The following is a 13934-nucleotide window of genomic DNA, read 5'->3' as shown; positions in this document are numbered from 1 at the left end:
CTGTCACCAGTTCTGTCTCCTTGTCATCGGCCATGATGATCTGATTTACCTCCGTTTGGTCCATCTTTTCCTTCTCTTTTGGTGGAATGTCAACTATAAACAAATATATAGATGATAAGTAGTCACATCAGAGCCTGGAAGGCTGCTTTATATATTGGTATCTTACATGCTATATTCACTATGACCTGTCACCATTGCTCTTTAGAAAGTGGTACAGATGGAAAGTGAAGAAGTTGCTTGCAGCTACCAGTCAGATAGCTTTTATTATTATTTTATGGTTGTAGGAGATGAGAGCTGGAATCTGGTTGGTTGCTATAGACAACTCCTCCACTTTCCCTCACTATTTCTATAAATTTGTATCTATAGCATTGGGATCATTTTGTCAGTAACATGGGGTACTGTAATAATGACCATACCGTTGTATTATATAAGAAGGTACACGATGTCCTCCTACCTGTGCTGTCCACCATATTGATGTGGCTGGGTCCTGGGAGTTCTTCTAAACTTCTCTTTTCTTGGATGGAAGTTCTTCTCCTCCTATGCCCAGCAATCCTTGCCCAGGTTTTCTGCAGGCGCGCTAAGAACCGGTTCTTTCTTGGTTTCTCAGCTTTACCTGGCTTCTCCTGGACATCATCACCACCATTCTTTTCTTCCTCCTTCTTCTCTCCTTCATCTAAATGTTTTCTCTTCTTTTTTGCCTTCATTTTTTGGCATAGGCAAAAGTATCGAAGATAAAATCCGAAAGGGATGGCGCTCACAAGTGTCTCCGCTGGCTGCAGCAAGTGAATGCAAAGATTCTTACCTGTGCAGCTGCCTAGGTAGCCACTGTGATGTCACCAGCCATTGTGATGTCATCGACCAAATATGGTGCCTTTTCTAAACACGTCACCAGCAATTGTGATTTTTTTTTCTCTCTCCTTCTCTGTATGTATGTGTATCTATCTATATATCTATCTATCTATCTATCTATCTATCTTCTTTGTATATGTATATATATGTTTATGTTATATACACACACAATACTGTACAAAAATATTAGGCAGGTGTGTGAAAAATGCTGCAGAATAAGATTAAGAAAAATAGAAGTGTTTAAATAGTTTATTTTCATTAAAATACGAAGTGAAATCTAAATCCAATTAATACTTGGTGTGACCACCCTTTGTCTTCAAAACAGCATCAGTTCTTCTAGGTACACTTCAATAACGTTTTTTTAAAGGAATTTGGCGGTGAGTTTATTCTAAGCACCTTGGAGAACTAACAACAGATCTTCTATGGATGTAGGCTTGTTCAGACCCTTCTGTCCTCAGACAGATTTGATGTTGAAATCAGGAGCTTTGTGGAGGCCATTTTTCTCAATTCTTGGACTCCCTTTTTTTTTTTGATGCTGAAGATAGTTCTTAATGATATTGACATTATGTTTGGGGTCCCTGTTCTGCTACAGAATACATTTGGAGCCAATCAGAATTCTCTCTGATGGAATTGTGTAATGTATAAGTATCATTATTCCTGACAAAATTTTCCATATATAAATTGTATATGTGTGTGTGTGTGTATATGTGTATATATGTATATGTGTATATATATATATATATATATAGATATATATATATATATATATATATATATATATCTATCTATATATCTATATATGACAAAAAAAGATGGGCAGCACTTCAAGAAGTAAAAAAATACAAAAATACTTTATTTACCCAAGCAGGACATGCAACGTTTCGGCTCTATACAGGAGCCTTTCTCAAGCAGTGTATACAGACAAAGTGCCAAGTATATATAACAATGTGCTGATTCATAGTAGTTAACAAAACATGTGTGCTCAATTCATGACAATTAATAAAAAATCACAAAAAAGTACAGTGTAACCACATAATAATAAACTAAAATTAAGAATGTTGTTATCTCATAATCATATTGTGTATATCAAAAAAGAAATGTGATCATAATCCCAACATGTATGAAAAAACCATACATACATACATAATTGAAATCCTTATCATCAGTGCCATGTGCAATTAATAATCTAAAGTGCCAAGTGCTTACTGGAGGGTATTGCAAACGGAGGGTGAAGGAGGAGTAAGAGGGCGAATGGCGCTATCCATGATATCGCGTGCAGTCCGGCGTTCCTGAGCCGGCACTGCGCATGTCCAGATGACGTATGTTTCATACTTCCGGCTTCAGCCGCGATCGTCAGTCCGCAGCTGCGCACTACGGCTCTGATGTTTAGTCAACCATATTGGATGCGGGAATCACACATTAACTAACGGGCGCGTGCGCATTAGTGCCGGTCCTATCTGATACACACAGGATCAAGGTAATGTTCGCACATGTTCGTGCGAAACAACAACAAAGATGGCTATACGGGAGCGGGTGAAGGCTAGCACATGATAGAAGTGGAGCCTCCATCCGTGACCACCGGTCAGTTGCGCACCCACACGTTAGTGTACTGCACTGTATCTATGATCCTAGCCCATCTATCACCACCATTTGCGAGGGCTCTCCTCAAGACCACCTGCCATGTGAATATCAGACTATGACCAAAAAGAATAATAGACAATTAAAAAGACAACATCCTCTGCATATTTTGGCTCTTGACTGCACGCCATTCACAAATGTCACCTCGAACTTCCTTTCTTTATACTCCGTGGCATACCATCTGTGATAAAGAAATGAAAAAATTAAAAACATGAAAATTCATAAAGAACATATACTTTGTCCAATACAAACAATCACAAAACATACACAGGTACAGTACAACATTTCCATATAATGGACAAAGGCAAGCCACAGACCTATATCGCCCCAATTTTATAGTTTACGTTCAGACCATGCGGTTTGAGGGAATTAAGTGTGTAGATCCACTTTAGTTCCCTTTTTTTTAAGAAACTGGTTCTATTGCCACCTCTCCTAGGCATTGGTACAAAATCAATGATGCAGCACTTCATGTCTCTCTCTGTGTGTTTGAATTCAGCAAAATGCTTTGACACTGGTAGGTCAAGTCTTTTTTTCCCTATGCTATATCTGTGGTTGTTGAGACGTGACTTAAAGTCAGTGGTCGTCTCACCCACATACACCAGATTGCACGGACAAACAAGCACATAAATGATATAACTGGAATCGTACGTCAGATAATGTCTTATCCGATGTGCGACACCAGTTTGAGGGTGCACAAAGGTTTTACCCTTAAGGATGTACTTACAATTAATGCATGACAGGCAAGGAAATATTTCAACACTGATTGTGGTCAGTGTTGTCTGCCTAGCCGCTTTCAAAGTCCCTACGTCGGCCTTAACCAATTGGACCTTTATGCTCCTGGACCTCCGGTAAGACATCAAGGGCAGAGAATGAAATTCCTCAATTATATTATGGCAACCTCCCAGTATATTCCAATGACGTCGGATGATATTCCCTATATCTACGCTCTGTTCTGAGTGCGTCGAGATAAAGGGAATCCTCACCACTTTAAAATGTTCTGTTTTCCTTTTAAGGGTATCATCCCTATTTAGTCTCCTAGCTGTTTCCTTTTTTTCGTGTAGTAGTTTAGTTGGATACCCCTGCCTCTGGAATTTATTCACCAATGTGTCTAAAGTTATATCAAATACCTCGGGATCTGAGACTATACGTCTGGCCCTGACAGGGCACACCTGTGAAGTGAAAACCATTTCAGGGGACTACCTCTTGAAGCTCATCAAGAGAATGCCAAGAGTGTGCAAAGCAGTAATTAAAGCAAAAGGTGGCTACTTTGAAGAACCTAGAATATGACATATTTTCAGTTGTTTCACACTTGTTTGTTATGTATATAATTCCACATGTGTTAATTCATAGTTTTGATGCCTTCAGTGTGAATCTACAATTTTCATAGTCATGAAAATAAAGAAAGCTCTTTGAATGAGAAGGTGTGTCCAAACTTTTGGTCTGTACTGTGTATATATATATATATATATATATATATATATATATAATATAGATAAAGGCGAATTTCCAAGAGTTGAGTGCTACACTTCAGGACATGAGAGCAACTATTGTCACATAATGACATTAATGCTAAATGGGATTGCTTTAAATCTACTTTGGATAAATATATATCCAAATCAATACTTGGTTTGACCATTGCTTTACCTTCAAAACAGCATCAGTTCTAGGTACACTTGCATAACGTTTATTTATTTTTTTAAAGGGAGTCTGTCACCTCCATATGGCCATATACAGTGCTTACATGGCTCTGTAGCACACCTATACAGGATTGTAACGGTACCTTTGTTCTTTTCTTTAGACTTGCACCAGCAGGAAAAGGTTAATTCATATGCAACTGAGCACTTGCAAGTGCCCAGGGCCGGCGTTCAGTGTGTAAGTGTCCAGGCTGCTCTGCCTTCTTTTCACTTTACTCCTCCCCAGTCTCTGCCTTTGCCCGCCCTCCAAGTCCGGACCTATCGATGAGGCAGGAGACTTGGAGGGGGCGGGCAAAGGCAGAGACTGGATTTTGGCCTGTTGGCATGTTTATGGCCATATGGAGGTGACAGACTCCCTTTAAACCATATTTTATTTAGATTTTGTCTTCCAGTAAAGAAATATACAATACATATTTGTCCAAGTTCACAAGAGCGTATTTCTTCAATTACATTATCAAGTGTTACAAAGGACATCTTTTAAGTCATATTAGTGTCATAATGATAACAGTAGTATTTTAACATAACCGCCTATGGATTTGACCTTCCCTCCCTCCCCCTACCTTCCCAAGTCCCCCCAACTTGAAAGGTATCTAAGAAAATCATGTGTCCAGACTCTCCAAACCCCCAGAGATCCCTTGGTGGATGCCTCAATACTAACACTGGATGACTCTTACTGTTCTAGCTTTCCCAGAGTACCTTTAACTGTTCCATCAGGTACCAGGATGTATGTTTCAATGGGTCCATGAGCTCCTTAATTTCAGAGAGCTCCATCACATTAGTAATAAAACCTCTTCATCTAGTCATAAGTTTCTTAACTATCTTTTCTGTCCCCTGTTCTGCTGCGAAAAATTCCCTTCTTAAACATCTTCACCTGGGCAACTACATCACTGATCAAGGTGGTCGACTGGTATAGCCAATTCTTCAGCAAACAGCGTTTTGCTGCCAGAATACATACATGTGTTATCTGCGTTAATTGTGTATCTTCGGGATAGAAATGAAACAGAATTAATTCTGGAGCTAATGGGATCGTAATATGCAATACCTCTTTTAACCACTGTATAAAGGCCTTCCAGAAGTTTGTCGTTTGCGGACATTCCCATAACCCATGATGTAAGTTGGTGTTCTCCAGTTGACATTTCGGGCAATGTGTTATCCTGCCTGCCTGTGTGTTAAACCGTGTATTATAACACCCGTATATGGCCCTATGAGCTATTTTGAATTGTGTTTCTCGCCATCCTTCGTTGGGGATTATCCTCCTGAGAGTCAACCAACCCTTTAATATACTATCTTGAACTCCCTGCTCAGTATGTTCCTTTTCCCATGCTTTGAATGGTTGAAATGGGAAGGTTTCCAATCGAACTGCCTGTAACCTGCCACTCAACTCCGACAAGGACAGTGGGGCTGAGTCTGTACGTCGTAAAAGATCGAATTTATTTGTGGGGAACTCTATCCCAGGGTCTATTATGCAGGACTTTAAAAAGTTATAGACTTGGAGATATGCCAGGTAGTGGCTAGACATTAGGTCGTACTTGCCGCATAATTCATCAAACCTAAGGTAGCGGCGGTCTGAGCTATGCCATAAGTCATTTACCGTTCGCACTCCTTTACGTCTCCATTCTTCGAATTGTTTGTTAAACTTCCCTTCTAAAAACTCGGGATGTCACCAAATAGACATATGCTTGGATAAAGAATACGGTAATCCGAATTCTTTGCGGACTGCTTTCCACGTCGCTACTGTGTCTTTTATAATGAGACTTTTCCTCAAAGTTTGTGGCAGATTGGCATATTTAGTATGAAGCAGTGCGGTTAGAGACCAAGGAGAGGCCAGATGCGACTCCAGTTTATAATTTGAATAGCTGCTCCTTCCTGTCAACCAGTCCAAACCATGTCTGAGATTACTGGCAAGGTTATATCTCCTAATATCTGGGAAATTCATTCCTCCCTTCTCTTTGGGGAGCTGTAGTTTCCGCAATCAGATTCTCGGGCGTTTGCCTCTCCACAGAAAATGGCGAAACGCTGTTTCTAGCGTTTGAATATCTGCATGTTTAATTAACAATGGTATTGTCTGCATAGGGTATAGTAGGCGGGCGAAACTAATCATTTTTAGCAGATGACACCTGCCTAACAGGGAAGCATACATCTTCACACCTGCCTATCCTAACTTCAGACTTGAAATTGTTGACTGGACTTCCTGTGTTGTTATCGGGGCATTAAGGGAAGTTAAGTCTTCTGGGGAGATATGTGGTAAACTTATGGAGTTCAGCCAATTATTCCCACTCTCCACATTCTCCTTCTTAAATTTATATAGGTCACTATAAAATTCCTTTATTACCTCGTTTATATCTTTGGGGTCATGTTTTAATTGCCCCTTTTTATCTTTTAAGGCCAAAATCGGGGTAGAGTGATAGAAACCCTTCGCTAACCTAGCCAGTAATTTCCCAGCTTTATAACCGAATTTGTAAAGTTGTGTGTCTGCTTTGGATCTATACAGTAACTCCTTCTTTTGGAGCCAAAACTCATATTCCTGCTTCTCTCTCTTCCACGTACTCTCTGTCACATCTGACGGGCATGTTGTAAAAGCTAAATAAGGTTTTCTGAGTTTTGCCCCATGAGATTCAATTTCAGCTGTTATTTTCTTTTTAAGTCCCGCCACATGAGAGATCAATCGCCCCCTCAGCACCGCTTTTCCCGCATCCCAAGTCAGCTGGGCATTATCGGGTAGATCATTAATGCTAATATACTCATCCCATCAGTAGTTTATGGAAATCCGCATTATCATACAGATCTGACGGGAAGCACCAAATATAGTCTGGGCCTCTCGGTGTATAGTCCTGAAGCCATACTGTAACCAGTGCGTGATCGGAGATCACCAAATCCCCTATAGTAGAGGACTTGCATCTCCCAAATAGGTTTCTTGACAGAAATAAGTAGTCTATGCGAGACCACGATTTGTGCACTAATGAATAATGCGCGAAATCGCGCCCTTCCGGGTGTAGTGTCCTCCAAGTATCTACCATATTGAAAGTTGACATCAGGTCCTGTAATATATGGACATTACGTTTCGCTGGGGGAGTAGATCCTCTGTCTGATCTCCTATCTTCCCCTCACTCCGCCACTACATTCATATCACCCCCTATTATCTTATCTACTATCTGATCTCCTAACATCCTCTCTTAGACTGCTCTATAGAATTTTTCACAGGAGTCATTTGGACCATAGATATTATACACACTCAATGTTTTCCCTGCAGATTGCATGGTGATCTGAGCAATTCTGCCCTCGTCATCGCAGGAGTGTGAGGACACTAGATAATTAAGATTTTACCTTATTAAGATCAATACCCCAGCCCTCCCTTTGAGTGCTTTTGATCCATAAGGTTCCGCAGCACCATTAGACGCTTCTGCAGGGACCTGAGTCCCTTCACATTCCAGGAAACTATCTTAACCATCATCTATTGGTATAAGGTGTGTCAACTCAGTCTCCCTGAGTGAGAATTCAGGCCCGGCACATGAAAGATCCATAGTGAAGTTGTATAACACAAGAGAACCTCCCCCCCACCCCACCCCTAACTTGTAAAACAACAATAACTTCTAAACTGAACATCTCTAGATATTCCTCATTACCTAAATTCTCATATCTCATGACTTCTCTTCTTCCCAACACAGTAAGGTAAGTATGTATTATAGCATACCAAAGCTTAGTACTATATGCATTTCCGTCTGGTAACCTACGCTCAATGCAAGCATAACCAACTAAGAGCTTCTGCTAGTTATAAATCTGGCTAATTGTTTTCTACCGATAACTTTCAATTAAAGTGGCGAGAATATATAGGCAGAAAGTTCGAAGAACCACTGAAACAAACCGTTGATGTTGGAGTTTTTGACCGGTGGGCCGATCAAAAGTGTGGGGATATGCAGGGTTTTTGAGCGGTAAGAGATGGAGCAGCTCTCACTCACCGCTTACCATGTTTGCGCCGGAACCGGAAGTCACATAACGTTTTTGAAGGGACTTGGAGACCTAACCACAGATCTTCTATGGATGTATGCTTGTTCAGGTTCTTCTGTCCATCCAGATTTCATGTTGAGATCAGGGCTTTGTGGAGGCCATATTCTCACTTCTTCGACTCCCTTAACTTTTTGACGCTGAAGATAGTTCTTAATGATATTGACATTATGTTTGGGGTCCCTGTTCTGCTGCAGAATAAATTAGGAGCCAATCAGAATTCTCTCTGATGGTATTGTGTAATGGATAAGTATCTGCCTCTATTCTCAGCATTGAGGACATCATTATGCCTAACCAAATGTCTTATATTCATCGTGTGTGTGTATATGTACAGGTGTGTATATAGAATAAACAATCGGATGGTAAAGTGGTTGATGGCAGGTTCTGTATGTGGCACTGAGGCTTCCTATTAGAGATGAGCGAATTTCCGCTTATGAAATTCCTTCAGAGGACTCCCCTGCATAACAGAAATGGGACGGATCCGTTTTGCAGGCCATAGACTTCTATTATGACAGAATGAATAACGGAATGCCTCTAAAAGCATTCCGTCATAGAATTGCGTTATGGTCCGTGGTAACGGAATCTATAACACAATTTACCTTTTACCACCAAATGAAGTGTGAACGAATTTCAACATATGAAATTCACTCATCTTCACTTCTTATCTCTGTAATGTAGTCCTGCGAGAAGGTTCCTCCCATACTCCATCCCAGGTATTGTCTACCTGAAAAGGAGCCCTGGTGGAGCTCATTCTCTGATAAAAAGCAAACTGCCAGAGACTTCTGAGGACAAGACCAGCTTGTACCTGAGCCTAAAATCATCACTGTGCAACGTGAATTGTACCTGCAAAGTGAACATTTGAACTGAGGCTGCAAACCGGGTGAGCAGTGAATTGTGAGCTTTCTAGTTCTGACATTGTTAGGAAAATTTACTCTCTTTTACCTAACTTGTCCCTGTCTTCAGATTTCGGTGATCAGCTTGAATTAAGTCTAACCGGTACCGGGAGAATGAATAAGATAACACTAAAGCGTGTGTAGTTCTAACCCATTCTGATTTATTCACAGCTGGCAAACCGTTTTAATAGAGGGGGTTGAGCTTCCTTGACATCCAATCATATGTTAGCATTAGTATTTGACCTATGGTATGGTCACACATGAGCTCTGCATTAACATAATAGATGACTCCTAGTAACAGCATTTGACCAATCAGGTATATACACATAAGCTAGCAGACAGTTGTGCCAGATGGCCTTATATGGCTAGGACTGTTCATACTTTCAAACTAAGGAATGTATGGATTTCTTGAAACAGCCCAGGATATGTCACACACATTCCTTAAGGGGGAAGGGAGGTTTTGTAGTGCACTAACCAAATGTAATACACGTGGCTAAATGAGACAAAATGGAGTCACATATATCCCATCAGACATTAAGGACCTTTTATGTTCTGATCTTGTTGCTGAAGTGAGCCTGATGAAGTTGCTGTTTTTGGACTGTACTTAATAAACCCTGGACAATTGAACTTCCTAATCTGCTGGTGCAGTGGCACAACTAGAACTGACTGGGCCCCACATAACATTTTGAATGGGCTTCTTTGTGTGACTGCTATGCAGTTTATATTGGCATCTGGCAGGAATACGGACAGTTTCTGGCATGTTTCAACTGGACAAAAACTGTTGCATGCAAGGGTTTTTGTCCTGCTGAAAACCGGAGCTTATGCCTGAAAGCGCCCAAATCCTATTATAGTCAATAGAGTCTAGCGGTGAACTACAGCATCCAGCTAGACCGGATTCGGTGAACTCTGTTCTCTGCCAGTATAGCCTGCCGCATCTGTTAAACACAAGTGTGGACCTACTCCAAGAGGTTGTTTAAACCTGGAAGAGAATGGAACAACAGCCAGTTGACAAGGCCAAAGAGTAACTGGGAACTAGTCCCAAAGTCCAGCCTTGTCAAGTTGTCAGTTGGATCCGTCATCACCGTGGGCACATAGCAGCACATCTTCCTATGACGGTAGAGCCCTTGGAGTGTGATATAGCGTGACAGCTCATCTTGTCTGCAGTGCTGTACCATACCAACCCATAGAGCCTCAGATGTGCCAGGTGACTGTTAATGGCACCCTTCTGACTGCACTCCTAGACTTCGGGACCCTGGTAACGCTTCTTAGAGATAATATTTCCCATTTTGTTATGTACTTGGAAAATGCTTGGGGTGATGTGAGCACATGGGGATGTTAAAGACTCTCCTGATTTTCAGTTGACCAAAAACACTGAATGTGAGTGCGGTAAAAGACTTATTCTATACAATAATCATAGGTTGTGGTTTTACTTTGCTTTGGGATCTGTGGGGAAAAAGTGTCAATCATCAGGATATTAGCGCTTCTAATGATATGTCTCCTGTCAGTGAACCTGTGAATAGCGAAATGCACACTGACATGATCGAAGGAACCTCTGATAATTTTCCCTTAGCTGTCTTGTTGGGAGATGACGGTGAAACGAGTCTGACTGATATTACCAGACCTTGAGATATCTACAGTAGTGTTAATTTCGGGATTGCTCAGATGCAAGACCCCACACTAGAAAATGTGACCATTTTAAATTGTGTTTCCCAAGAGCTTGATGTTGACAAAAAGCGCACGGTAATTTGTTATATCGGGTTATCAAGGCTCATAATGAAGAGGTGGAACAATTGGTGGTACCGAGACCCTATAGGAAATAGGTGTTAGATATGGCTCATTTTCATGTGTTGGGGGCCACCTGGCTACAGACAAGACCAGGGAAGGTATCTTTCATAATAGTAATAATCTTTATTTATATGGGGCCAACATATTCCGCAGCAATTTACAATCAGCGGGTCCAAGTACAAACAGTCATAAATAAGATGGCAGCAGACAGGTTAACAACTAAAAGAGGAATGAGGACCCTGCTCACAAGAGCTTACAATCTATGAGGAGATGGGGGTGAGACAAAAGGTAGAAGTGCTCGTTTTGTACAATGGTCCAGCCTTCCTAACTAGGCTTGAGCAAATTGACCTAAAGTCGATTCGTTCAAGATATAAATGTTGTTTCCGTACAGCATTAAAATATATTGGCTCTATGGAGCCACGCTTCCTCTCGCGGGACTTCGGTGAATTACTACTGTATTCATATCTGTGTATTTAAAAATAATTTAATATAGGAATCTGAAGTGGGCTTTAATCTCGCACGACTTTTGGGCGAGATGAAGTTTGGCTCCACAGAGCCAATACATTTTAACGCTGCACGGAAACAGCATTTACATCAAAGTTTTTGAACAAATTGACTTTGGATCTATGAACTGAAGGTTGATTCACTCCAGCCTAATCTTAACACAAAAAAGATTAGGCTACATGAACCAGTCACCAGCCATTATCCATAGTGCCTGTGAGTGCGTGGGGTTGTGGTGGATGCTGATAAATCAGGTTCAGAGAGGTCATTCTGAAGGGTGGAGGAGTTGGGCAGAGAATGGAGAAGGGTTTGGTCCAGTGATGAGATGTATTTTTAGGGAGCACCTAAATCTGTAGATGTTGTGAATTACCTTAATTGTTTGGGGTAGGGCATTCCAGAGAACTGGTGCAGCTCGAGAGAAGTTTTGGAGACTAAGGTGAGAAGTTCGGATTATGGTGGATTGTATTGGCTAGGTTATTATAAAGACATCTAAAAACTACTATAAATCCTGTCCTACCGGTCATTTAAATGCCAGTTTCTTATTTTAGAAGCCTTTTGAAGCCACTTCCAATCATCAAAGAGCCGTTTAAACAGATAGCCATGGATTTTATTTCAAGACACTGAGGCTCCTATTGCTTTAACCCTTTCTTTACTGTCCACCAATAGCAGCAAAGAACAAGACATAAGAAAAAAGTAACCATAGCAACTGGCCCCTCCCCATTCTGTCCCAGTATAATAGACCCAAAGTCCTTAGGTTCTTCCTCTTTCTTTGCTGCTGCCACCAAGATAAGTGAAATTCATTCAGTCCTTTATCTTATATATCTTGTTTGTAATATTATTGCTTCATGTTGTTGTTTTGGGGTTTTATCGTTCCTCATATGTTTCTTTTCCCCATAGAGATATATATATATATATATATATATATATATATATATATATACAGTACAGACCAAAAGTTTGGACACACCTTCTCATTCAAAGAGTTTTCTTTATTTTCATGACTATGAAAATTGTAGATTCACACTGAAGGCATCAAAACTATGAATTAACACATGTGGAATTATATACATAACAAACAAGTGTAAACAAATGAAAATATGTCATATTCTGGGTTCTTCAAAGTAGCCACCTTTTGCTTTGATTACTGATTTGCACACTCTTGGCATTCTCTTGATGAGCTTCAAGAGGTAGTCCCCTGAAATGGTTTTCACTTCACAGGTGTGCCCTGTCAGGTTTAATTAGTGGGATTTCTTGCCTTATAAATGGGGTTGGGACCATCAGTGGCGTTGAGGAGAAGTCAGGTGGATACACAGCTGATAGTCCTACTGAATAGACTGTTAGAATTTGTATTATGGCAAGAAAAAAGCAGCTAAGTAAAGAAAAACAAGTGGCCATCATTACTTTAAGAAATGAAGGTCAGTCAGTCAGCCGAAACATTGGGAAAACTTTGAAAGTAAGGGCTATTTGACCACGAAAGAGAGTGATGGGGTGCTGCGCCAGATGACCTGGCCTCCACAGTCACCGGACCTGAACCCAATCAAGATTGGTTTGGGGTGAGCTGGACCGCAGAGTGAAGGCAAAAGGGCCAACAAGTGCTAAGCATCTCTGGGAACTCCTTCAAGACTGTTGGAAGACCATTTCAGGGGACTACCTCTTGAAGCTCATCAAGAGAATGCCAAGAATGTGCAAAGCAGTAATCAAAGCAAAAGGTGGCTACTTTGAAGAACCTAGAATATGATATATTTTCAGTTGTTTCACACTTGTTTGTTATGTATATAATTCCACATGTGTTAATTCATAGTTTTGATGCCTTCATAGTCATGAACATAAAGAAAACTCTTTGAATGAGAAGGTGTGTCCAAACTTTTGGTCTGTACTAATAAATTATATATATATATATATATATACACACACACACACACATACACACAGAGTATACTGTCCTATTCTGTGTTAGGCCTCTGTCACACTTGCGTTGTTGGGATCCGGCGTGCACTTCCGTTGCCAGAGGTGCCCGCCGGATCCGGAAAAACGCAAGTGTACTGAAAGCATTTGAAGACGGAACCGTCTTCCAAATGCTTTCAGTGTTACTATGGCACCCAGGACGCTATTAAAGTCCTAGTTGCCATAGTAGGAGCGGGGGAGCGGTATACTTACAGTCCGTGCGGCTCCCGGGGCGCTCCAGAATGACGTCAGAGCGCCCCATGCGCATGGATGACGTGATCCATGCGACACGTCATCCATGAGCGTGGGGCGCCCTGACGTCACTCTGAAGCGCCCGGGGAGCCGCACGGACGGTAAGTACACTGCTCCCCCGCTCCCCTTTACCATGGCTGCCAGGACTTTAGCGTCCCGGCAGCCATGGTAACCATTCAGAAAAAGCTAAATGTCGGCTCCGGCAATGCGCCGAAACGACGTTTAGCTTAAGGCCGGATCCGGATCAATGCCTTTCAATGGGCATTAATTCCGGATCCGGCCTTGCGGCAAGTGTTCCGGATTTTTGGCCGGAGCAAAAAGCGCAGCATGCTGCGGTATTTTCTCCGGCCAAAAAACGTTCCGTTCCGGAACTGAA

This window comes from Bufo bufo, chromosome 10 (assembly GCF_905171765.1).
Source record: "Bufo bufo chromosome 10, aBufBuf1.1, whole genome shotgun sequence".
In the NCBI taxonomy this organism is placed as follows: domain Eukaryota; kingdom Metazoa; phylum Chordata; class Amphibia; order Anura; family Bufonidae; genus Bufo; species Bufo bufo.
The sequence above is the reverse complement of the archived record's forward strand: the minus strand, read 5'-3'. Positions refer to the sequence as shown.